This window comes from Oncorhynchus clarkii, unplaced genomic scaffold (assembly GCF_045791955.1).
Source record: "Oncorhynchus clarkii lewisi isolate Uvic-CL-2024 unplaced genomic scaffold, UVic_Ocla_1.0 unplaced_contig_1101_pilon_pilon, whole genome shotgun sequence".
NCBI classification, from domain to species: Eukaryota; Metazoa; Chordata; class Actinopteri; order Salmoniformes; family Salmonidae; genus Oncorhynchus; species Oncorhynchus clarkii.
The window spans coordinates 108,209-134,461 of record NW_027258103.1 but is presented as its reverse complement, the minus strand read 5'-3'; the positions used below and the strand labels follow the sequence as shown (position 1 = coordinate 134,461).

Below are 26,253 nucleotides of genomic sequence, written 5' to 3'. Positions count from 1 at the left end.
TTTATCCGAACATTGGGTAATATACACACAAATTAACTACATACCCTACAGTGAATGTACAACCTTCATGTTACACATTACGTTTGGGCAAAGGACCTTGTGTCCTCACTGCCCGAATCATCCATGTCTCTATTGGCTAAGTACGTGTACCATGTCAATTGGACTCGGGTAGATATACATTGCTAACAACGTCTGGTCAAATCAGGCACCTTTTCCATCAAGGAAGCCACAGATAGCTGAACACGTTCAGCTCGGTGCTTTATCAGGGTTACAGCGTCCTTGGAGAATCCATCAATCGCCGTTATCGGAGTCATTTTCATCTTCAATGGGTAGGGATTCATTTTCAATGTGGTTTCCCAATCCATTTCACCGCCCAAAGTATCACCGCCGACCTGCAGTTTCTGAGATTCCTTGTCAATCTTCGTCAATGTTTCTCTTTGGGACTCAGACAGTCCTTCAGTGTTACACTTAACCTTTGAAATACCGCCACTGGCCCCAAACGTACCACCTGTCACCTCAGTTTTCACAGCTAATTCATTACAGAGCTCTGTGGCAGAGTCCAGGCCTTCTATAGCTTCTTTGTTACATGTTGAGAAGATATTGAATGAACTGTAATATCCACCCACTGTAATAGAGCTGACAAATGCGTAGCCCCACTTTCGTAGGAATTCATCTATAGTGCTGTGAGGGTCTTTGTTCAGTGTGTCCATGTCCTGTTTCAGGGCGCTACTAGGCGTATATGAGGAAACCATCACAGAACCCACTTCACATTGGTAAGTGGTAAGAGAGATGGCTACGTTGTTGCTGGTCGACACACTTTTCTCTACCATGTTTTCCACTGCTTCGGTTTTGCTGAAAGATGCTTCTGCCGAAGCGGTTACGCCGACTAAAGATCCGGACGCTCCCAGGTGCCCCGAAATGGAATCGCTTGAGCCATCGCTGTCCCTTCGTGAGTGCGTGCCAGAATTGCCTTTTTTATGGTACTTGGTTGTCCTGAAGCACTTGATAGCCTTGTGGAACCTCACGGTTCCGGGTACAGTGAACTCATTTTGCTGTTTGCATCTGTTCAAAAAACTGGACATGGGTATAGCCTCCATCTGTCCAAGGCCATGGGGTGTTATGGAATGACCTAAGGGGAAAGTGTAGACTGAAACCGAAGCGTCACAGTAAGCTGCCAAGCCCCAGTCCACCACGATAACGAGTCCAAAGCTCAGTCCCAAAGTCAAGGTTATGACCATGACTGTGATGAGGCATACTTTCTTTGGTATAGTACAAATACACTGAATTACACGAGGTCCCTGTTGGTTAGCATCTCTCAGTTCGGACACGTGCGGTGTAGCCCGGTCTGTCTGGAGTCCTTCATTGTCATCAACAGCAGCGACTGGTTGTTCGTTTCGGACCGTAAGATCATTCAGACCTCGTACCATTTGAACTACATCTGGACATTGAAGCCGAACCTTCTTTCTGTAGATCACAATTACTACCACGACCACAGCCAAGACAGCAATCACTCCAAGTAATACACCCGGGTTAAAAGTAGTTGGTTGAGCCGGTATAGGTATAGGCTCACACAGAACATTGTGAGTGTTATTACCCAGGGAGATAGGGACAAAGCCTTCTTTGCATGTGGTATGGGGAATGCATAGAATACAGGAATCAGAACAATGGAATCCGTCTTTACACCTACAGGTGTGTCTCTTAGTCAGATCAGAATTTTCTTGTGTTTCAAAGTTTAGGTTGGGATCACAGTATGGTTGTAGACGACATATTCTTTCCCGGTTGTACGATGTCATATATTCGTCACTCTTACAAGGTGTACACTGGGGATCTTCACAGGTTCCGCTGTCACCCAACCTGGTCCCAGGTGGACACTTGCAACAATTGTTGTTCAATCCACAGCCTTTGCTCGGGGTAACAAGAAGCACCAGCACCAGTAATGTAAACATGACTGCGACATGGTTTGAAGAAAGAGATGAGCCTTTTTAAAGCCTAGTTAAAGTTTCACAACAATCCAACCATGGAGGAACCTTTCAACCAATATGTAAGCAGAAACTAAGTAAGTGTTGTCCAACCACTGTTAAACGTATCTAAGTGGAAACATCCAACAGTGGAGGATTCCTCTCCCCAATGTTAAAAATATATATGTAGAAACACCCGACAGTGGAGGATCTATCCAACCAAAAGTAAAGTAGAAACGTCCAACAGTGGAGGATTCCTCTCCCCAATGTTAAAAATATATATGTACAAACGCCCGATAGTGGAGGATCAATCCAACCAATAGTAAAGTCAGAACCTCCAACCGTGGAGGAATCCTCTACCCAATGTTAAACATATCTTTGTAGAAGCGCCCGATAGTGGAGGATCTATCCAACCAAAAGTAAAGTCAGAACGTCCAACAGTGGAGGAATCCTCTACCCTATGTAGAAACGCCCGACAGTGGAGGATTCCTCTATCCAAGCCTCATGCCAGGGGATTTCCAGATACACGGTATAAATATGCAAGCTGTAACAACTCCCTCAGCATTCACATTCACAGAGGTCCTACTAAGTTGAAACCCAAACCATGGGGACGACCATGAACATAATCTTAATAGTAGTTCTTGTTGCTACATACAAGGTCCTAGCCTTGACCAAGACCTACAATGTCCATTGTCTTAGCGGCTCAACCGTAAGGGTAGATGTTCCTGACATAAACATGTTTTCCAAATATAAAGACTATAAGGAAGTTGTCTGTGTTGCCTGCGGTGTAACGAGCTGTAAAGAAACAAGACTGTTTGATAACTTCAAGAAGAAGAATGATGGTGACAGAATCATGAATGTCCGTAATTTGGCTGGACTAAGTCTGAAAAATTACGGGTCAGATGAAATCGAAGTGTCCTACAAATGTCCTGGAGGAGATGTCAAGAAGGTACTATGTTACACCAGTTCTACCATGAAACAATGCCTGACTACTCAATGTGATGAATGCAAGAATTCAAAGAACTGTGAGGTCTATGTCGGAACCAAGAAGGTTAGTTCTGGTAGAGTGTCTACAGCTAGAGGCACCTATCAAGTTGATACAAAGACCTCAAAAACTGAAAAACTTAAACAGTCCCTGGAAAAGATCAAGACATTTGTCACCTCTGACAAGGCCAAAGGGGTAGCATCGGCAATAGGCGCTACAGTGATCAACAACAAAGACAATATCCTCAAACTAGCCAAGGTTATTGGAGTTCCTGAAGATTCCATGAAGAACATGGATCAGATCATTCGACTGGGTAACTCCTTTTACACGAGAGATTTTGATGGGGGACTAAAGGCATTGGTTGAATTGACTGGTCGGCCACTGAGCCAAGAAGAAGAGGAAGAGATTGAGACCCATTTCGAGGACGGTGAGATCAACTACACCAATCTATTTAGGTACCTCGAGGCTGAAAAGGAGGACCTTGTGAGAGGCCAAGATCTATACCAGGACCACCCAGACAAAAGTGTCCTCTTTTGGGAAAGTTATTGGTTGCATATAATTATCTGTGTTTCAGTAGTGTTGATTATCAGTGCAACTGCTTGTATGGTGTGCTGTTTTTGCTCTTGTATGAGACAGAAATCCAATATGAGAGAAACTGTGTATCATCCACATGCAAAACTGGAAACGTCCACAGCTGTTTAAATGTATACGTTTCTAACCACAGCTGTTAAAAGGCTACCTTTGTAACAGGCTTATGTAACGTCTATTATGTAGTGAATGAATATGAACCTTGGATATGGCAAGTGTACAATCAATGTTTTGTAGGTTTACATTGTTATGGTAATGATATACGTTTCTCCAATATTAAATATACATGCAAAGACTACCGACTCTGACCTTGGTGTGTTCAACCCCATTGAGATAGCATAGCTCATCCTTAACAATGCAGATTGACCGTGTATCATCCAACCAGTAGTTATTCATCCCCATCGAGGAATATTATTACACGGTTTGTCTCAAATGGAACGGTGAGGTTGTCCTTGTACACACAGCTCAGTGTCGACCGGACGACAACCATGTCTGCATCCAGGATCATTGAGCTCACCCAAGATGCAGAGGGCGTACCTCTAGAGGTCTCGACTCAGATGGAACTTATTGTAAACTGGACCAAGGTGAACGGATCGGGGACAACACGGTTTCTACTTAACAACACAGACTCTGTGCGTCTGTGGTATCAGAAGCTCGACCGTGGGGCTGAGATCAACAAACATTTCATAGAATTACACATCAATAGAACGGGTTCAGAAGACATGTTTCTGTTTGTAGACTCTTTTCATAAACCTGTCGTTTACCTATGTGAACCTCGCCATGGTACTGGTGGTAAAGTTGTCCAAAGCGTTGAGTTCGGGGAACTCTAACTTTCTAATTAAAACACACTTCATACAGCAAGGGCTCACCTTTCCCACCCAGGACCATTCATTCAAACAGGGCTCGTGTATCCAACCAAAGATAAGTCTACGGGCCAAACAGGGCTCATGTATCCAACAATGGGTCATGTATCATACCACTATTCAGACTGTAAAATATATATAGAGAGATGCAGCTCAACACAGTTCCATTATTCACAACCTCTGGTCTGTATAATGAATTGCCAGTTGTTGAAGAGTTACAAGGACGACGTAGCCGAGAGGCATGGGTACATCAGACCTATCGTGGATGGGGTCCTGACAAACGACCCCGATGATGTGAATCTACTCAGGTATTTTCACAGTAAGGGTAATCAGGTTAAGATGATGCATAAGCTCATCGAACACTGCCTCCAGACCGAGGAACTAGCTGCGAGATTCCTCAAGGTGTTACGTGAAACGAATCTGTACTTATATGATGACCTGAAAGAAAACAAACCACGGGGAAAGTTCGGTGAGTACAACCACATATATAGTGAAACAAGGCCTGGAATGGATCATCACGCTCTCTATAACTAAACTACTCTCCTGTGTCTTTGTGTCAGTCAGGAAAGATCCTCCCGTCGTGAAATTGACGGACAAGGTACGCGCTGCACTCGGTGACAAGATCCACCATCTATGGTCCATGACTATGACACCCTCCTACAACCGGAGGATCACAGATATCATGTCCGCTCTAGACCTACTGGTGTTTCACAGCCAACTGCTTCCAGAAGAACGTGCAGAGTTCCAGTTAAACCGCAACAATGGCTATGCTATGATTGTGCAACTGGAAGAGATGTGCAGGGACACTACCATCCCTGAACCGAACCGAAAGTTCATCTCCTTGGTAGTGTCTTCCTTTAACATGCATGTGTTTGATATTCCCAACAATATAAAGATGCGAATGGGAGATGTCTTTGTGTATGTGTAGTACAGTGCTTCCTGTACCAACCCATGTTGTTTATCTGTGTATTATAAAGGCAATAAACACTGGTGAAAATAACTGTTTCGATGTTTCCCTTTATTACCATACGAGTCCTTTACTTATATGTACATTAACAAAGGCCCATAGGATGATAGGCACTATATCCTGACCTTTACAAAAAATAAGGTGTACATTACACATGTCTCTGGTTGATTATCCTATTGTCTAGTGGAGTCAATGAGCGTGATGGATATATCACAAACAATCACACATACACTATGTTATTTTATTCCAAGTACAATAACTTGTTCAATAGATACACATTGGTAGAGAGTCCTAGTTGAGCACTGACGATATGGGACAAGAACCCTTGTGAGGTCCCAAGAACGGATGAAATCACAACCCTATAACTCATCCTATAACTCATAGAGTTGAAATGAATATTGGTGGAACACATGTCACAAGAGTATGGCACAGAAAAACACTCTCACAGACAGTCCAGGTGATATAGTTTATTGTACACAACACAGACTTGTATTACAGATCACATTGTCCTTAGTACTGGTGCATTCTGCCTTCTTTATCCCTCACATTAAGATCCCACATCAAGATCCCATTTGTCACCACAAGGTACATTTCACAATGCCGCGTCTACTGTGAGTGAGTCTTCGCAGTCGAATCGGACTAGACCGTCGCACACAGAGAACCCGTACTCGGATCCAGGTCTCGGTTTCTTCAGGGTCCACAGTTCGCAGACGTATTTCATTGTCTTAGCCATTAATCGGCAATCCACCTCGGTCCAGTACTTAGCCCTAATCGTCGCCGGGATCTTTGTGAACCCGGCCAGCTTCATACCCATTTTGTAATAGTCGCAGTCCTGAGAAGAAGCGCCCCCGACTCTCCAGAGTAGACTCTTCATCTCTCGGCACCACGAGGAAAAGGCCTTGTGGTTGGTCACCACTCCGGTCATCAATCTCTTAATTCCCAGTCCCCTCGGAACTATGTTATAATCGGTGCCACACAGCGCCATGAAAAAGAGCTTTTCCCTTCGCTCCGTCTCGTCTCGGATTACATTTGGTTTGATACGCAGGTAAAAGTGCCTGCCCGCTCGGTTCATCCTCATGAAACGACCGTAACTGCCCCTCGGTACCATTCCGTTCTTGTACGCATTACTCAACTGCTTGATGCCGCCCATGACACGTTTCTTGTCTTTGCTCTGTGCCACGCTATATTCCGCGCAGTCGTCTAGGTAGGGCTCGGGGACCTCGTCCTCCTGCTGACACAAGATCTTCCTCTTCTTACCGGTACATGGTGGGGTTGCCGATTCGGAGCCGGATAGCTGACTCTGGTCAGAAGCGGGGCATATCGTTTCGAAGATGTAACACACCGCCTTTGTACTGACACAGCCCTTGTCTACGGTGAGCCCCAACTGATCCAATCTGTCCCGGGCGTTCGACTCGAAAAACCTAGACAGGAAGGTGCGGTAGAGAGATCCCCTTATCCCGACTCTGTACAGGTGCATAGCTACTGTTTTCTTAAAGTTGACGATACCGTGCTTGTCCAGAATGACCTCGAATGAGTCGTGTTCCTTTCGAGTCATCTGAAGCAGGTACTCGTCCTCAGCGCCGATGTCGCAGAGCACTCGGAACCTATCGTCACTTGAAGCCAAGTCCTTAAAACTAAGCTTGGGTGGGTGCTTGTCAGGAATGTCAAACAGCAGCTCCCCGAAGGTCGACATGTGCATGTCTCGCTCCTCGCGGTAGCTCTTATTGTCTAGCCTCATAGTAATGCCCTCGCGGCCACAAGCCGTCAGCACGGCCACCAGGTCCGAGTCTCCTGTGCACACGGTCACGCTACCTTTCAGAACGTTTGCCAACTCCACGAGCAGTGTGTCGGCCTCTGTGCTCGTACATGCTAGACAGGCGTCTCTCAGTGTAGACAATTGTATAGTCATGGGGTCCGCGAAGGTTGCCATAAAGATGCCCTCGTGTCCCTCAGGCCTGTCTATCGAGCCGTCGGCATAACTGGCATCTAGGTCTGACAGTCCACACTCAGGAGGGTTCAGCTCTTCGAGCGTGTTGGCGAATAGACAGTCGTCCTGGCACTCCTGGTACTCCAGGTACCTCTGGTGGAAAGACACCAGGTTATCGACCGAGGTTCCCTCTAGGAGCTGATCCTCAGAGGAGTCTCCCTTGGCTCCAGTCACTAGAAACAGCTTGTTTTTCATACCCATGTCGGCCAAAAGCTTCATCATGGCGTATTCTATGGCACACAGATTACGCTTACAGAAGTCAATGTGAGGTACGGGGGTATGTTTTAGTCTCATTTCCCTCACAGCAGGTTTAGGAGCTCTCGCTCCGTCCTTTACAAGGACTACACACTGACTGCCTGCCCTTTCCGAGATGTAACAACTCGCCAGGGTTCTGGCCATGCTAACTATGGACGTCTGAGGATCATCCCAGATATAGTCAGTGTCCTTCACTTTGTGGATTACCATGAGATGGTCTATCAGAGTCCAATCCTGTTTTTGCCACGGTCTGTCGATCAATTCAAACGGAGCCAGGTGAGGGTTTGCGAGCATCGCGTGAATGGCCTTGTGTTTCAACCCCATTTCGGTCAATGTGTTATTCCGTGGAACGGGAGCGGGACTGCGTTGGTCTAAAGTTTATCTAGAGGGACAGTGTAACCGGGCAATATGTAGCCCTGGGTCCCTCTTGGTCGGAGTCTTTGTCGTGCACCTCAGCGGGTGAACGCTGCGAGGTTGGAGCTCTCGGCCCTCGTTGGCCAATGGGCCCTGCTACAACGACCTGATCTAGCGCTAGCGGCACGCGAGCCCTGTTTGGAAGGTTTGCAAGGGCTCTATTGCGGTGCTAGCAAGGACACTAGATGCACGTTTAGTACTCTTCACCCTGGTTGATTCCAAACAGGAGAGACTGAATTGACTTCTCGGTTGATTGTCACCGGTACACTCTTCCTGGTGTTCACTTTGGCTTGGTTGAAAAGTATGTTCCTGTAACACAGATCGGTAGGCTCTAATCGGGAGGACTCTCCCCTTGCATTTGACTCTCCGCTGGCCTCGAGTCTCTCGACTCTCATGTTCACACACGTAGGAGCCAGACAGTTGAGCACCTGGGAGCAGAAACAGTTCAGCCACGGGAACTTGCGGCGCATAGTCTTAGAGATCGTTGGCCTTAAACAACTCCGTATGGTAACCTGGTTGGTGCCTGGCCTGACTATCACCAGATACGCAGCAGACCGCTCTGCCATGCTGGGGTACGTGAGCGAGAACATCAGCCACGTAAGCCACAGTTGCGTGTTGTATCGCCACAAGGTGGCCTGGTCAAGAATGTCTTTGTTCCGGGTCTTAAGCTCCAGCAGTGTTACGTTTCCGGTTACGGTGTCGTGGGCCACTAGGTCCACCTCTGTGTAGAAGCCCCATGTGCAGTGGATGGACTTGCAGCCCTGCGTACAGCCATTGTGGTACGTGTAGGATCCGGGTTTACGGAACCTATCGGGCGTTGGCACACCGGCAACCTTGAGGCCTGCGCAAATGGGAGCAAGACGCAGAGCCTCGAGCTGCGTGAGAATGAGGCGGGATACGGGGCATACGTCGCACAGTCTCTTCTTTCCGTTGAACACGCCCTTGCACTGAGAGTCTACCGCAACGCCTATGCCTGTGGACATACGGCTCCTATCCCACAGACGTCTGCAGGCGTCTGGAGTCAGGGCTCTACACCTGAAAAGTTGCAGCAGCGCTTCCTTGAACGCAGACCCCTTGGAATCGGGCGCGTTAAGGTTTCTTAGGTACTCAGGCAGCCACTCAAGCGAGCTCTCGGGGTTGGCGTTCAGTTCCTTCACAACCCTGGTGAACAGATCCATGCTTATCATATTGTGCCCGGCTGAGCGCTTCCTGCAGCACATGATAGAAGTTAGGGTTCTGGTGATACCCTTAACTTTGTACCAACGATGGTCGGCTGTAGACTTGGCACACAGCTCACCACCGGAGCCCCGGAACTCGATCACAGGGTCCTGGAGCTTCATTGTATTAAATGTTCTATGAGCGGTAGGTTGCTGCTGTGATAACCGTATCCCTTTGTGAGAAACAGAAAGTGGCACGGCCAAGTTGCACAGTCAGTAAGTAAAGAAGTACAAAGCAGAAGCTGGGAACCGGGATCAAGGATCAAGGGATCCCCTGTTAGAGATTAGAGATATGAATCGCAAAAAACCAATCATGGGAGGCGTTGAGTCTCTGATATCCGGGAGCAAGGAGCTGTTTAACAGCAGAAAGTCTTGGGTCCCAAACGGCCCCATACTGAGCGCGGCCCGTTTCAGGGGCAAGCTGGGAGCCTCCATTGCTGTCATCACATCTCTCACGGTGGGGTTTCTTACCATCCCCAACAACATTCTCTACTTCATCAACAACAAGCATGGTTCAAGGACCACATGCAGGCAGGACTCAGACTCGAGTACCACTTCCTCTTCCGAAGGCAGACCTGACTACGAGTACGCGTACATCCACTCGGGGATTGCCCTCATCACGCTCGGCTGTCTTGCCATGGTGGTGAGCATAGTACTCAGCTACTTTGCCTCCAAGAGCAAGCGCAAAATGGACGACTCCGAAGGCCCCTACAAGCGTCCAGAGGCCGTCAGGAGCACCAGGACCGTGATTGCGTGCCTCATCATGATGAACATTGAGCTCTTCATGGCTGTGATCGCGGGCTGCATGGAGCTGCTTTACCAACCTATGATAAGCGACGCACAAAGGTTGCATAACATGGAGTGCGCTATCGCAGTGTTCAACATCATAATCTACATCATGTACGTGGTGACCATGGTGCTGACGTCAACCGTGCTTAAGGCGAAGCACGAAGTAGCCACCACGGTTGATGCTCCACGAGACATCCCCGAGACCGGGGCCATCCCCTACACAGCTCGTGACTACTTCAGCAGAAGCATCAACTCTTACAATTCACAGTCAAGTTTCATTTAAGGACCTCTAGCCCTCCCCCACAAAGTCTCAGCCCATACAGCTGAGGGGCAAAGGGGAACGTGGAGTTGTACCGCAGTTCGACCACACAGGCAGTCACCAGCCCCTCTGTGCTCACCTGAGATCATTGGAAGACCTTTGCTTAACCCTCCCGGCAATTATTATATTTTACAAGGAACCCTAAGTGTACTTTGTGCTTACATTCCATTTTGTCAGGAGCTACATCAACAATAGAGAGAAGCAGATGCTTTGTACTGGGGCCTTGGGAAGACATGACACCAACCTTGCATGCAGTCCCTCAAGAATAGACCCTACGTGCCATTCTAAACAATTGTTATATAACACGTGGCCTATTTTCTATTTAGTTCCTTATTAGATCACGGAAACAAATGATACATTGGCGACAGCAAGGGAACTTTTGTCCAACCCAGTGGCCCACTATCCTGTTTCACTTGACCATACCCCTCATAGGCTTTGCTATGTATGTGAATAAATGACAAGGGAACAATGTACTGAGAGTGGTGAGTTTTTATTGACACATGTTCACAAAAAGTCATATATTGTAAATAGGCACATGCCAAGTGTTAGGTGTGTATGGCGATGAGAACCCATACACTGTCCCGTTCATATTAGCGGTCATCGTCACTTCTTTATTACAACCAGAGCAACATTGCAGCTAGGACAGTGGTAGAGGGTGTCAAGAAATTCATTCTTGAAGAAGGGGTATATGCAGCATCCCACCACACACAGGCAATTTGCTGAGATATACTTAGAGCCTCCAGTCCTCACACACCCAGGGGGTAATATCAGTCCATTAGCCATACACACGGAAAGAACACGACGTTGGTTATAGAGGTTTCAACAGAGACATTGCAAACCTTTGAATAGCTCTCTGACAGCAACTACAACTATCTTCGCTCTCTAATCAAACTCTTAGGACAACCTAAGCTTAGCCCCTATCCTATCCTATCCTATCCTATCCTATCCTACCCTCGTAACTCCTTCATCCACCTCAGGTAACCACAGACTTTACTAAGGATATGGCAGCCTGGTACGACTGCCTCCTCTTGAAGGACAGGACCCTGACAGATTACGAGAAGGAAAAGCTGGACCGTGTGAACGTGAGAGCCGGCAGCGCCGAAGGTGGCGATGTGACTATAGGCCCAACGGACAGTCTCTTCACCAGACCCTTGTATGTGCCGTTAACGCACTACCACCATCTCGACGCCCTATTAGCCATCATGGCGTGCTACGTCTCCCCGAGAGTGAAAAGTTTGTGCGACTATCCCGTGAGACGTGTTCACATTGAACCAGGGCAGCTGCTCCATCACGCATCACAATCCCCCGTCAAGTCAGCGAGGAGAGGAGAAGAGTAAGCAAAGTATAGATACGATAAGGGTAAAAAAAGAACATCACCATCCTATTCACTCTACACACACTCACAAGTGGAAAGACACTGATCCAACCTGGACATGGTCCCCATAGCCTTATGTGGCCAGTGACCACAGCCATTGATGGAACAGCCAGCCCTCAAGACATGGACTCCACTGCCAGCTACCAAGACCTGAGGCTCATTTCAAATCATTACAAAATCACTGTACAGCATGTACTGATGACACAGAATATGAATAAAAAGCTCAACAGCCCTTCTCACAGTTCAGGTCCTGTTGTTACATTTACTATTCATCTCTACCCCTACACCTGTCTTTCAGTCATTACTATGCAAGGCATACCTCACAGTGTTTCATATCACACATAGGATAGACTCTGCACTCCCAGCACTTACACAGACGAGGGGTAGCACTATGCATCACATTCCCAACTCTATTTCAGGTACAACTTAGTGTTTACATGGGGATGGAAATGTAGCACATACCCCTGACAGAAATGGTGAATCGGTCAGCCCTAGCAAGCAACTCCCGAATGCACTCTGTGAGACTGAGACAGAGTGGCATATTGTAGCCTAAGTCAGGTGCATATATTATAGACACAGAGATATTTAGCCAGAGACTAGGACAGTGTGTATGAGAGACAAACCAATAGACAGGGACGAAGTGCAGCCACTATCACCTACATGGGATGAAGAAGGACATGAAACCAACAGTAGGGGGAGCGACGGGAAGGTACATGCCGAAACACACCGGGTGACAGGATGGTTAGGATAACTATCATGCTCACCAGACACAGTGGTCCTAACCAACATTATATGTTATTTCTATAGTTTACAATAGTTTTGGAAGACTTTTGGAAATAGTTAGTTGATAATCGGGGACAGCCTGCCACTTCGCACACAGGGCCCTTGCCCGGAATGTGTCGCGTGTGAATTCTGGGGCAGGACGTTTGACTAGTATCCACCTGGTGGTAGTGTGGTATAAGAAATAAATGTAATAAAAAAAATTTTTTTTTTTTTTTATTTCCCAGAAAGGGGATGTAGCTCAGTGGTAGAGCGCATGCTTCGCATGTATGAGGTCCTGGGTTCAATCCCCAGCTTCTCCATTAAAATTTTTGCAATGGCCCATCTCCTACTTTCCAGAATGTTGAAATTCTCAGCAGGAAACAGAGATGTGCTAAATAAGTGATGACATCATTTAGCTATTATATAGTAAGGGGATGTGCCTCTACGGTAGAGCTAATACTTGAAATGCATGCGCTCTGAAGTTAATCCCCAAATTCTCTGATGAGTATATTTAGTTGTGAAATTAGCTTTTGCACAACTCTACTTTCCACAATGTTGACATTTTAAGAAGGAAATAGATGTGCTAAGTCATCTGTTTTTGTAAACTGAAGCACATGGGTTCAATCCTGGGTTCAAGCCTTGTTCGACGTTTATGGAAGCTTTGTATTGAATTGTAGCGAGGGCCAGCCGACTAGAGCATACAGGCCACTACGACCTGTATGCTCTAGTCGGCTGGCCCTCGCTACATATTCGTCGCCAGACCCACTGGTTCCAGGTCATCTTTTTAGTCTATGCTAGGTAAAGCTCCGCCTTATCTCAGCTCACTGGTCACAATAACAACACCCACCCGTAGCACGCGCTCCAGCAGGTATATCTCACTGGTCATCCCCAAAGCCAACACCTCCTTTGGCCGCCTTTCCTTCCAGTTCTCTGCTGACAATGACTGGAACGAATTGCAAAAATCGCTGAAGCTGGAGACATATTTCCCTCACTAACTTTCAGTGTTGCCAACTTAGCGACTTAGTCGCTGTATTTAGCAAGTATTCAAACCCCTCTGAATACTTGCAGACATTTTCATTTTACTCACCTTTTGTCTCTTCCACAATGTTATTCCTCACTCCTAGAGTGTCCATCACAATTACATGCACATTGACAATTATGCAAATTAGGTGATGACATCATTTAGCAACTTCTAGCGACTTTTAGGACAGCCAATAGCTACTTTCCTTACTGAGGTGTTGGCAACACTGCTAACTTTAAACATCGGCTATCTGAGCAGCTAACTGATCGCTGCAGCTGTACAAAGCCCATCTGTAAATAGCCCACCCAATCTACCTACCTCATCCCCATATTGTTTTAATATACTTTCTGCTCTTTGCACACCAGTATTTCTACTTGCACATCATCATCTGCTCATCTATCACTCCAGTGTTAATTTGCTAAATTGTAAATACTTCGCTACTATGGCCTATTTATTGCCTTACCTCCATTTGCACGCACTGTATATAGACTTTCTTCTATTGTGTTATTGACTGTACGCTTGTTTATTCCATCTGTAACTCTGTGTTGTTGTTTGTGTTGCGCTGCTTTGCTTTATCTTGGCCAGGTCGCAGTTGAATATGAAAACTTGTTCTCAACTAGCTTACCTGGTTAATTATAGGTGAAATTTTAAAAAAAATTTTTTTTTTTTTTATTTCCCAGAAAGGGGATGTAGCTCAGTGGTAGAGCGCATGCTTCGCATGTATGAGGTCCTGGGTTCAATCCCCAGCTTCTCCATTAAAATTTTTGCAATGGCCCATCTCCTACTTTCCAGAATGTTGAAATTCTCAGCAGGAAACAGAGATGTGCTAAATAAGTGATGACATCATTTAGCTATTATATAGTAAGGGGATGTGCCTCTACGGTAGAGCTAATACTTGAAATGCATGCGCTCTGAAGTTAATCCCCAAATTCTCTGATGAGTATATTTAGTTGTGAAATTAGCTTTTGCACAACTCTACTTTCCACAATGTTGACATTTTAAGAAGGAAATAGATGTGCTAAGTCATCTGTTTTTGTAAACTGAAGCACATGGGTTCAATCCTGGGTTCAAGCCTTGTTCGACGTTTATGGAAGCTTTGTATTGAATTGTAGCGAGGGCCAGCCGACTAGAGCATACAGGCCACTACGACCTGTATGCTCTAGTCGGCTGGCCCTCGCTACATATTCGTCGCCAGACCCACTGGTTCCAGGTCATCTTTTTAGTCTATGCTAGGTAAAGCTCCGCCTTATCTCAGCTCACTGGTCACAATAACAACACCCACCCGTAGCACGCGCTCCAGCAGGTATATCTCACTGGTCATCCCCAAAGCCAACACCTCCTTTGGCCGCCTTTCCTTCCAGTTCTCTGCTGACAATGACTGGAACGAATTGCAAAAATCGCTGAAGCTGGAGACATATTTCCCTCACTAACTTTCAGTGTTGCCAACTTAGCGACTTAGTCGCTGTATTTAGCAAGTATTCAAACCCCTCTGAATACTTGCAGACATTTTCATTTTACTCACCTTTTGTCTCTTCCACAATGTTATTCCTCACTCCTACAGTGTCCATCACAATTACATGCACATTGACAATTATGCAAATTAGGTGATGACATCATTTAGCAACTTCTAGCGACTTTTAGGACAGCCAATAGCTACTTTCCTTACTGAGGTGTTGGCAACACTGCTAACTTTAAACATCGGCTATCTGAGCAGCTAACTGATCGCTGCAGCTGTACAAAGCCCATCTGTAAATAGCCCACCCAATCTACCTACCTCATCCCCATATTGTTTTAATATACTTTCTGCTCTTTGCACACCAGTATTTCTACTTGCACATCATCATCTGCTCATCTATCACTCCAGTGTTAATTTGCTAAATTGTAAATACTTCGCTACTATGGCCTATTTATTGCCTTACCTCCATTTGCACGCACTGTATATAGACTTTCTTCTATTGTGTTATTGACTGTACGCTTGTTTATTCCATCTGTAACTCTGTGTTGTTGTTTGTGTTGCGCTGCTTTGCTTTATCTTGGCCAGGTCGCAGTTGAATATGAAAACTTGTTCTCAACTAGCTTATCTGGTTAATTATAGGTGAAATTAAAAAAATATATATATTTTTTTTTATTTCCCAGAAAGGGGATGTAGCTCAGTGGTAGAGCGCATGCTTCGCATGTATGAGGTCCTGGGTTCAATCCCCAGCTTCTTCTTTAAAATTTTTGCAATGGCCCATCTCCTACTTTCCAGAATGTTGAAATTCTCAGCAGGAAACAGAGATGTGCTAAATAAGTGATGACATCATTTAGCTATTATATAGTAAGGGGATGTGCCTCTACGGTAGAGCTAATACTTGAAATGCATGCGCTCTGAAGTTAATCCCCAAATTCTCTGATGAGTATATTTAGTTTAGTCGGTTTTGTGGCTCAGTGCTGCTGTATGGTGCAGTGTTACTCTGTTGAAATAAGCACGTTGTGTGTAGCAGACACATACAACGCATTTGGAAAGTTTTGACACAAAAAATGGCGGACGGAAGACAGGGTGGTGCGGCAGGTGCCGCTTCTCATTCGAATGCTGTAATTGTATCTAAACCATCAGGTGTACGCCGATCCCAGCTAAGTAACTCATGCAAAGAGTTAAAGCGCAATAATGTGTTTTATCTCCAGTACTCTGCCATGATTGTCAGTTATGTAGCTGCTCTACTGATAATCTCAGTGCGTCCTTGCTGGGATGACACAATCAGTCTACTACCGGAGAATATCAACACCAAACACATTGGTTCACCATTCCACGGGAGCGGACAGTACACAGCATACCATAACGTTCTGAATAATGGCCAAGTCTACCTCGCTCCTTATTCTACTGAACATGTTAGGCGTAACAAACACAAGTCCAACATTTATCGGAAACTGTTAAACTACCTGTTCACTACCCTCCTGCTCTCCGGGGATGTACAACTCAATCCTGGGCCCAATATCACCGAGCCAGTGATACGCACCGGAGTGGAGAGCGGTGGATGGCCTCGTCCACTGGTCGTCGCCGCTGTGGAGGTGGGTGAGTGCTATGGTCCTATGGTTTCTCTCGACTCACCCGGCTCCAGGATAGATTTTGACTCTTCAAACATACCAGAGTCGTTAAATGCGATCTCTGACTCTGTTTCTGGTACGCAAGCTATTTTAATTAGTTCCCCGCATCCAGTGCAAGCGGGAGGGATTGTTAATTGCGCTACCGAACTGCCCCTAATCAAAACGAAACAAAACGGCCTAAACCCAGCCTTCAGAAAACACAGAAAATTTAACTTTTTTCAATGTGTCAATCACTCTCGAGTCATCTGGGACCCACGAGCTAAGCCCAAGGGACTATTAGGGGGGCACTTGAACATTCGTAGTGTCATTCCAAAAAGTTATCAAATTCAACATCTACTCACAGACTCCAACCTTGACTTTCTCTGCCTCTCAGAGACATGGCTCCATAAACACTCTCCATATGCTGCTTTGATTGTGCCTGGCTACAATGTTTTCAGGAGAGACAGGATTGAAGGAAGAGGAGGGGGTGTGATGATTTACATTAAAGAACATATCCGATGTAAACAAATTGAGTGGTCATGTGATAATGAACTAGAATGTATCGGCCTGAACGTTACACTGTCTCCCCAAATGTCTTTTACCCTCATTGGAATGTATAGGCCACCTTCCACCAAAAGTGTGTTTTTTGATCAGTTTAATACCATGCTTAGGGAATGTGATTTTGGGAAAGAGGTCATCTTAATGGGAGATTTTAACATTAATTATGAAGACAAGTGTTGTAGGAAAACCCTCAAACGAATCACTAATACCTTTGACCTTACACAGCTAGTTAAAGGGCCAACCAGGGTGACTTGTTGCTCTAAAACACAGATTGATTTGGTGTTCAGTAATAAACCAGAGAGAGTGACTAAATCATTCAATATGGTTACTGGGCTATCTGATCACAATCTGACACTTATAGCCAGAAAGCTGTCTAAGAGCAGGTTTAACCTCTCTACTGTTAGAAAGCCGGATCAACTCAGAATACCTAAGAGTGAATTAAACTATTTTGAAAAAGCAATTAAGGGAATAAACTGGAATGATCTCTTGTCCTATACAGACGTGGAAGCTGATAGTCAGGTTTTTCTATCCACAATCCAGACTACAATAAATGGCTTCCTAAAGAAAATCAAATCCAAACCTGGCCAAAAGAGCACTCTTCCTTGGCTAAATGGAGAAATCTGGAAATTGATGAAAGAACGAGATTATGCTCTAAAAATAGCCCTAAAATCTAAATTAGAGCATGACAGACGTAGGTTTACCATGTTGAGAAGTACGGTGATGAAAGAAATTAGACAGGCCAAGGCAAACTTCTTTATTAACATAATTGGTGAAGCAAAGGGAAATTCTAAATTGATATGGGAGAATCTAAAAAAGTTAACAGGGAAAGACCATAGTAACACTGCAAAAAGACTAGAAATCATGGTGAATAACAATCTAACACAGGATGCAGTCGAAATAGCAATAGCCTTCAATTCCTACTTTATTGACTCTGTCAGGGCACTGACACAGAACCCCTCCATTTGTTTCCTGGGCCCAGTGCTAGTGAATGACACTCAACCTGTCTTCATCATAAGGGAGGTTTCTGAGTCAAAGGTGAACAAGGTGATTAGCTCACTAAAGAACTCTAAAGCCAAAGATGTGTTTGGGATGGACTCTACCTTTCTTAAAAACTACAAAGAGTCACTCATTGGCCCCATTACTAAGGTCACCAACACATCTATTGGTCTCGGTGTGTTTCCAAGGGTATGGAAGTCGGCCATAATAACGGCCATCTTTAAATCAGGCGACCCTGCTGACGTGAGTAACTACAGGCCCATTAGTATACTACCTGTGGTGTCAAAGGTTGTTGAAAAGTGTGTAGCAGAACAACTGATTGCCCACCTCAACAACAGCCCCTTCACATTACACTCCATGCAGTTTGGCTTCAGAGCGAAACACTCCACAGAAACGGCCAACTGCTTTCTTCTGGAAAATGTGAAGTCCAAGATGGACAAAGGGGGTGTTGTGGGGGCTGTGTTTCTGGATCTAAGGAAGGCTTTTGATACTGTTAACCATGAGATTCTCATCACAAAATTGTCCAAGTTCAACTTTTCCTCTGATGCCTTGAGATGGATGAAATCATACCTTGAAGGCAGAACTCAGTGTGTCAGAGTGAGCAATGAGCTGTCGCCCACTCGTAGCTATGATGTGGGCGTGCCCCAAGGGTCAATACTGGGGCCCCTCCTGTTCAGCCTGTACATTAATGATCTGCCTTCTGTCTGTACTGGGTCTGAAGTTCAAATGTATGCAGATGATACAGTGATATATGTGCATGCAAAGAGCAAACAACAAGCTGCACAAGAACTCACTACTGTAATGGTCCAGGTTACAAAGTGGCTCAGTGACTCGTGTTTGCATCTCAATGTGAAAAAAACTGTTTGCATGTTCTTCACAAAGAGGGCAACAGATGCTACTGAGCCAGATGTCTATGTGTCAGGGGAGAAGCTCCAGGTGGTATCCGATTTTAAGTACCTTGGCATCATACTTGATTCCAACCTCTCTTTTAAAAAGCATGTGAAAAAAGTAATTCAAATAACCAAATTCAACCTAGCTAATTTCCGATTTATACGAAATTGTTTGACTACAGAGGTAGCAAAACTGTACTTCGAAACTATGATACTCCCCCACTTAACATACTGCTTGACTAGTTGGGCCCAAGCTTGCTGTACAACATTAAAACCTATTCAGTCTGTCTACAAACAGGCTCTCAAAGTGCTTGATAGGAAGCCCAATAGCCATCATCATTGTCACATTCTTAGAAAGCATGAGCTCTTGAGTTGGGAAAATCTTGTGCAATACACCGACGCATGTCTTGTATTCAAGATCCTTAATGGCCTGGCTCCCCCTCCACTCAACATTTTTGTTAAACAGAAAACCCAGACATATGGCAGCAGATCCACAAGGTCTGCCATGAGAGGTGACTGTATAGTTCCCTTAAGGAAAAGCACCTTTAGTAAATCTGCATTCTCTGTGAGAGCTTCCCATGTCTGGAATACACTGCCATCAGACACACATAACTGCACCACATATCACACTTTCACAAAATGCTTGAAGACATGGCTAAAGGTCAATCAGATTTGTGAACATGGTCCCTAGCTGTGTGTTGCCGCTTTCCATGTTGTCTGTTGTCTGTAGCTTGTGAGGTGTGGAAACACTTTGTTGCTTTTATGAATTTTGTCTTGCTGCTTTTTGTTTTATGTTGCTCTGTCTGTATGCTACGTCTTGCTTGTCCTATGTTGCTCTGTATGCTATGTCTTGCTTGTCCTATGTTGCTATGTCTTGCTTGTTCTATGCTGCTATTGTCTATATTGTAATTGTTTTTAATAACCTGCCCAGGGACTGCGGTTGAAAATTAGCCGGCTGGCTAAAACCGGCACTTTTACTGAAACGTTGATTAATGTGCACTGTCCCTGTAAAAATAAAAATAAACTCAAACTCAAACTCAAGTTGTGAAATTAGCTTTTGCACAACTCTACTTTCCACAATGTTGACATTTTAAGAATGAAATAGATGTGCTAAGTCATCTGTTTTTGTAAACTGAAGCACATGGGTTCAATCCTGGGTTCAAGCCTTGTTTGACGTTTATGGAAGCTTTGTATTGAATTGTAGCGAGGGCCAGCCGACTAGAGCATACAGGCCACTACGACCTGTATGCTCTAGTCGGCTGGCCCTCGCTACATATTCGTCGCCAGACCCACTGGTTCCAGGTCATCTTTTTAGTCTATGCTAGGTAAAGCTCCGCCTTATCTCAGCTCACTGGTCACGATAACAACACCCACCCGTAGCACGCGCTCCAGCAGATATATCTCACTGGTCATCCCCAAAGCCAACACCTCCTTTGGCCGCCTTTCCTTCCAGTTCTCTGCTGACAATGACTGGAACGAATTGCAAAAATCGCTGAAGCTGGAGACATATTTCCCTCACTAACTTTCAGTTTTGCCAACTTAGCGACTTAGTCGCTGTATTTAGCAAGTATTCAAACCCCTCTGAATACTTGCAGACATTTTCATTTTACTCACCTTTTGTCTCTTCCACAATGTTATTCCTCACTCCTACAGTGTCCATCACAATTACATGCACATTGACAATTATGCAAATTAGGTGATGACATCATTTAGCAACTTCTAGCGACTTTTAGGACAGCCAATAGCTACTTTCCTTACTGAGGTGTTGGCAACACTGCTAACTTTAAACATCGGCTATCTGAGCAGCTAACTGATCGCTGCAGCTGTACAAAGCCCATCTGTAAATAGCCCACCCAATCTACCTACCTCATCCCCATATTGTTTTAATATACTTTCTGCTCTTTGCACACCAGTATTTCTACTTGCACATCATCATCTGCTCATCTATCACTCCAGTGTTAATTTGCTAAATTGTAAATACTTCGCTACTATGGCCTATTTATTGCCTTACCTCCATTTGCACGCACTGTATATAGACTTTCTTCTATTGTGTTATTGACTGTACGCTTGTTTATTCCATCTGTAACTCTGTGTTGTTGTTTGTGTTGCGCTGCTTTGCTTTATCTTGGCCAGGTCGCAGTTGAATATGAAAACTTGTTCTCAACTAGCTTACCTGGTTAATTATAGGTGAAATTAAAAAAATTAAAAAAACATTTTTTTATTTCACAGAAAGGGGATGTAGCTCAGTGGTAGAGCGCATGCTTCGCATGTATGAGGTCCTGGGTTCAATCCCCAGCTTCTCCATTAAAATTTTTGCAATGGCCCATCTCCTACTTTCCAGAATGTTGAAATTCTCAGCAGGAAACAGAGATGTGCTAAATAAGTGATGACATCATTTAGCTATTATATAGTAAGGGGATGTGCCTCTACGGTAGAGCTAATACTTGAAATGCATGCGCTCTGAAGTTAATCCCCAAATTCTCTGATGAGTATATTTAGTTGTGAAATTAGCTTTTGCACAACTCTACTTTCCACAATGTTGACATTTTAAGAAGGAAATAGATGTGCTAAGTCATCTGTTTTTGTAAACTGAAGCACATGGGTTCAATCCTGGGTTCAAGCTTTGTATTGAATTGTAGCGAGGGCCAGCCGACTAGAGCATACAGGCCACTACGACCTGTATGCTCTAGTCGGCTGGCCCTCGCTACATATTCGTCGCCAGACCCACTGGTTCCAGGTCATCTTTTTAGTCTATGCTAGGTAAAGCTCCGCCTTATCTCAGCTCACTGGTCACGATAACAACACCCACCCGTAGCACGCGCTCCAGCAGGTATATCTCACTGGTCATCCCCAAAGCCAACACCTCCTTTGGCCGCCTTTCCTTCCAGTTCTCTGCTGACAATGACTGGAACGAATTGCAAAAATCGCTGAAGCTGGAGACATATTTCCCTCACTAACTTTCAGTGTTGCCAACTTAGCGACTTAGTCGCTGTATTTAGCAAGTATTCAAACCCATCTGAATACTTGCAGACATTTTCATTTTACTCACCTTTTGTCTCTTCCACAATGTTATTCCTCACTCCTACAGTGTCCATCACAATTTCATGCACATTGACAATTATGCAAATTAGGTGATGACATCATTTAGCAACTTCTAGCGACTTTTAGGACAGCCAATAGCTACTTTCCTTACTGAGGTGTTGGCAACACTGCTAACTTTAAACATCGGCTATCTGAGCAGCTAACTGATCGCTGCAGCTGTACAAAGCCCATCTGTAAATAGCCCACCCAATCTACCTACCTCATCCCCATATTGTTTTAATATACTTTCTGCTCTTTGCACACCAGTATTTCTACTTGCACATCATCATCTGCTCATCTATCACTCCAGTGTTAATTTGCTAAATTGTAAATACTTCGCTACTATGGCCTATTTATTGCCTTACCTCCATTTGCACGCACTGTATATAGACTTTCTTCTATTGTGTTATTGACTGTACGCTTGTTTATTCCATCTGTAACTCTGTGTTGTTGTTTGTGTTGCGCTGCTTTGCTTTATCTTGGCCAGGTCGCAGTTGAATATGAAAACTTGTTCTCAACTAGCTTACCTGGTTAATTATAGGTGAAATTAAAAAAATTAAAAAAACATTTTTTTATTTCACAGAAAGGGGATGTAGCTCAGTGGTAGAGCGCATGCTTCGCATGTATGAGGTCCTGGGTTCAATCCCCAGCTTCTCCATTAAAATTTTTGCAATGGCCCATCTCCTACTTTCCAGAATGTTGAAATTCTCAGCAGGAAACAGAGATGTGCTAAATAAGTGATGACATCATTTAGCTATTATATAGTAAGGGGATGTGCCTCTACGGTAGAGCTAATACTTGAAATGCATGCGCTCTGAAGTTAATCCCCAAATTCTCTGATGAGTATATTTAGTTGTGAAATTAGCTTTTGCACAACTCTACTTTCCACAATGTTGACATTTTAAGAAGGAAATAGATGTGCTAAGTCATCTGTTTTTGTAAACTGAAGCACATGGGTTCAATCCTGGGTTCAAGCTTTGTATTGAATTGTAGCGAGGGCCAGCCGACTAGAGCATACAGGCCACTACGACCTGTATGCTCTAGTCGGCTGGCCCTCGCTACATATTCGTCGCCAGACCCACTGGTTCCAGGTCATCTTTTTAGTCTATGCTAGGTAAAGCTCCGCCTTATCTCAGCTCACTGGTCACGATAACAACACCCACCCGTAGCACGCGCTCCAGCAGGTATATCTCACTGGTCATCCCCAAAGCCAACACCTCCTTTGGCCGCCTTTCCTTCCAGTTCTCTGCTGACAATGACTGGAACGAATTGCAAAAATCGCTGAAGCTGGAGACATATTTCCCTCACTAACTTTCAGTGTTGCCAACTTAGCGACTTAGTCGCTGTATTTAGCAAGTATTCAAACCCATCTGAATACTTGCAGACATTTTCATTTTACTCACCTTTTGTCTCTTCCACAATGTTATTCCTCACTCCTACAGTGTCCATCACAATTTCATGCACATTGACAATTATGCAAATTAGGTGATGACATCATTTAGCAACTTCTAGCGACTTTTAGGACAGCCAATAGCTACTTTCCTTACTGAGGTGTTGGCAACACTGCTAACTTTAAACATCGGCTATCTGAGCAGCTAACTGATCGCTGCAGCTGTACAAAGCCCATCTGTAAATAGCCCACCCAATCTACCTATCTCATCCCCATATTGTTTTAATATACTTTCTGCTCTTTGCACACCAGTATTTCTACTTGCACATCATCATCTGCTCATCTATCACTCCAGTGTTAATTTGCTAAATTGTAAATACTTCGCTACTATGGCCTATTTATTGCCTTACCTCCATTTGCACGCACTGTATATAGACTTTCTTCTATTGTGTTATTGACTGTACGCTTGTTTATTCCATCTGTAACTCTGTGTTGTTGTTTGTGTTGCGCTGCTTTGCTTTATCTTGGCCAGGTCGCAGTTGAATATGAAAACTTGTTCTCAACTAGCTTACCTGGTTAATTATAGGTGAAATTAAAATAAAAATAAAAACATTTTTTTATTTCCCAGGAAGGGGATGTAGCTCAGTGGTAGAGCGCATGCTTCGCATGTATGAGGTCCTGGGTTCAATCCCCAGCTTCTCCATTAAAATGTTTGCAATGGCCCATCTCCTACTTTCCAGAATGTTGAAATTCTCAGCAGGAAACAGAGATGTGCTAAATAATTTGCTCTTGTAATCTGAAGAACATGTGTTCAATCCCTGTTCGTACATTTATGGAACAGAAGTGGCATGGTTGCCAACTTCAATTGCATCATTTTCAAAAACTGAAGTTCATGGGTTAGATGACTGTCCATACTTGCTTGTATTTAGAATTGCTGCTATCATTTCATTGTAGCTTCAATGGAGTGGAAGAAAAAAAAGTTTTCTCAAAATGGCAACCCTGCTATTATATAGTAAGGGGATGTACCTCTACGGTAGAGCTAATACTTGAAATGCATGCGCTCTGAAGTTAATCCCCAAATTCTCTGATGAGTATATTTAGTTGTGAAATTAGCTTTTGCACAACTCTACTTTCCACAATGTTGACATTTTAAGAAGGAAATAGATGTGCTAAGTCATCTGTTTTTGTAAACTGAAGCACATGGGTTCAATCCTGGGTTCAAGCCTTGTTCGACGTTTATGGAAGCTTTGTATTGAATTGTAGCGAGGGCCAGCCGACTAGAGCATACAGGCCACTACGACCTGTATGCTCTAGTCGGCTGGCCCTCGCTACATATTCGTCGCCAGACCCACTGGTTCCAGGTCATCTTTTTAGTCTATGCTAGGTAAAGCTCCGCCTTATCTCAGCTCACTGGTCACGATAACAACACCCACCCGTAGCACGCGCTCCAGCAGGTATATCTCACTGGTCATCCCCAAAGCCAACACCTCCTTTGGCCGCCTTTCCTTCCAGTTCTCTGCTGACAATGACTGGAACGAATTGCAAAAATCGCTGAAGCTGGAGACATATTTCCCTCACTAACTTTCAGTGTTGCCAACTTAGCGACTTAGTCGCTGTATTTAGCAAGTATTCAAACCCCTCTGAATACTTGCAGACATTTTCATTTTACTCACCTTTTGTCTCTTCCACAATGTTATTCCTCACTCCTACAGTGTCCATCACAATTTCATGCACATTGACAATTATGCAAATTAGGTGATGACATCATTTAGCAACTTCTAGCGACTTTTAGGACAGCCAATAGCTACTTTCCTTACTGAGGTGTTGGCAACACTGCTAACTTTAAACATCGGCTATCTGAGCAGCTAACTGATCGCTGCAGCTGTACAAAGCCCATCTGTAAATAGCCCACCCAATCTACCTACCTCATCCCCATATTGTTTTAATATACTTTCTGCTCTTTGCACACCAGTATTTCTACTTGCACATCATCATCTGCTCATCTATCACTCCAGTGTTAATTTGCTAAATTGTAAATACTTCGCTACTATGGCCTATTTATTGCCTTACCTCCATTTGCACGCACTGTATATAGACTTTCTTCTATTGTGTTATTGACTGTACGCTTGTTTATTCCATCTGTAACTCTGTGTTGTTGTTTGTGTTGCGCTGCTTTGCTTTATCTTGGCCAGGTCGCAGTTGAATATGAAAACTTGTTCTCAACTAGCTTACCTGGTTAATTATAGGTGAAATTAAAAAAATTAAAAAAACATTTTTTTATTTCCCAGAAAGGGGATGTAGCTCAGTGGTAGAGCGCATGCTTCGCATGTATGAGGTCCTGGGTTCAATCCCCAGCTTCTCCATTAAAATTTTTGCAATGGCCCATCTCCTACTTTCCAGAATGTTGAAATTCTCAGCAGGAAACAGAGATGTGCTAAATAAGTGATGACATCATTTAGCTATTATATAGTAAGGGGATGTGCCTCTACGGTAGAGCTAATACTTGAAATGCATGCGCTCTGAAGTTAATCCCCAAATTCTCTGATGAGTATATTTAGTTGTGAAATTAGCTTTTGCACAACTCTACTTTCCACAATGTTGACATTTTAAGAAGGAAATAGATGTGCTAAGTCATCTGTTTTTGTAAACTGAAGCACATGGGTTCAATCCTGGGTTCAAGCTTTGTATTGAATTGTAGCGAGGGCCAGCCGACTAGAGCATACAGGCCACTACGACCTGTATGCTCTAGTCGGCTGGCCCTCGCTACATATT

The 26,253-nt window shown here is 44.4% G+C and overlaps 7 non-coding genes across 7 annotated transcripts; all 7 read left to right on the top strand.

Annotated features, from left to right (window-relative positions):
• The first annotated feature begins 12,727 nt into the window (after window positions 1–12,727).
• On the top strand, window positions 12,728–12,799 carry trnaa-cgc (transfer RNA alanine (anticodon CGC)). Its single transcript has one exon. It is a non-coding gene; the product is annotated as a tRNA-Ala (tRNA).
• Window positions 12,800–14,183: 1,384 nt separating this feature from the next.
• On the top strand, window positions 14,184–14,255 carry trnaa-cgc (transfer RNA alanine (anticodon CGC)). The gene has a single exon. It is a non-coding gene; the product is annotated as a tRNA-Ala (tRNA).
• A 1,384-nt stretch (window positions 14,256–15,639) lies between these two features.
• Window positions 15,640–15,711, top strand: trnaa-cgc (transfer RNA alanine (anticodon CGC)). Its single transcript has one exon. It is a non-coding gene; the product is annotated as a tRNA-Ala (tRNA).
• A 5,531-nt stretch (window positions 15,712–21,242) lies between these two features.
• On the top strand, window positions 21,243–21,314 carry trnaa-cgc (transfer RNA alanine (anticodon CGC)). Its single transcript has one exon. It is a non-coding gene; the product is annotated as a tRNA-Ala (tRNA).
• A 1,363-nt stretch (window positions 21,315–22,677) lies between these two features.
• trnaa-cgc (transfer RNA alanine (anticodon CGC)) lies at window positions 22,678–22,749 on the top strand. The gene has a single exon. It is a non-coding gene; the product is annotated as a tRNA-Ala (tRNA).
• Window positions 22,750–24,112: 1,363 nt separating this feature from the next.
• Window positions 24,113–24,184, top strand: trnaa-cgc (transfer RNA alanine (anticodon CGC)). Its single transcript has one exon. It is a non-coding gene; the product is annotated as a tRNA-Ala (tRNA).
• Window positions 24,185–25,772: 1,588 nt separating this feature from the next.
• Window positions 25,773–25,844, top strand: trnaa-cgc (transfer RNA alanine (anticodon CGC)). Its single transcript has one exon. It is a non-coding gene; the product is annotated as a tRNA-Ala (tRNA).
• Window positions 25,845–26,253: the final 409 nt, after the last annotated feature.